We start from the raw sequence: 553 nt of genomic DNA on the forward strand, positions 1-553 counted from the left end.
GAGGCGAGCGGCGGCGGGGAGGCGGTCCGCGGCGGCGCCGGTCACCGGCGTCGGGGAAGGAGGCGGCGCAGGCGTCGGGGTCGGGCGCGGGGAGCGGCGGCGCGGAGACGGGCCGCGGGGGCCGGCCTCGGGCTCCCGGGCCTCGGCGGCGGCGATGTGGGCCTCGCCCACGTGGCGGCGCGGGACTCGCTGCGGCGGCGGGGCGGGCGTTGTCCGGTCGGATCCGGACACGTCCGTCGGTGGCGGGGTTGATCTGTTTTTTTTTTAAGACTAGGGTTTCGGACGGGGAAGAAGAGATCCGAATGGAGGGGGTATAAATAGGCATAAGTGGAGCTAGGAGAGTCCAAATGAGGTGCGGTTTTCGCCCACACGATCGTGATCGAACGCTCTAGGACATGGAGCAGAGTTTGGTGGGTTTTGGGCCAAATTTGGGGGGGTGTTGGGCTGCAACACACACGAGGCCTTCTCGGTCCCTCGGTTACCCGTTGGAGTATCAAACGAAGTCCAAATGATACGAAACTTGACAGGCGGTCTACCGGTAGTAAACCAAGGC

Source organism: Triticum aestivum, chromosome 3B (genome assembly GCF_018294505.1).
Source record: "Triticum aestivum cultivar Chinese Spring chromosome 3B, IWGSC CS RefSeq v2.1, whole genome shotgun sequence".
Taxonomy (NCBI): Eukaryota; Viridiplantae; Streptophyta; class Magnoliopsida; order Poales; family Poaceae; genus Triticum; species Triticum aestivum.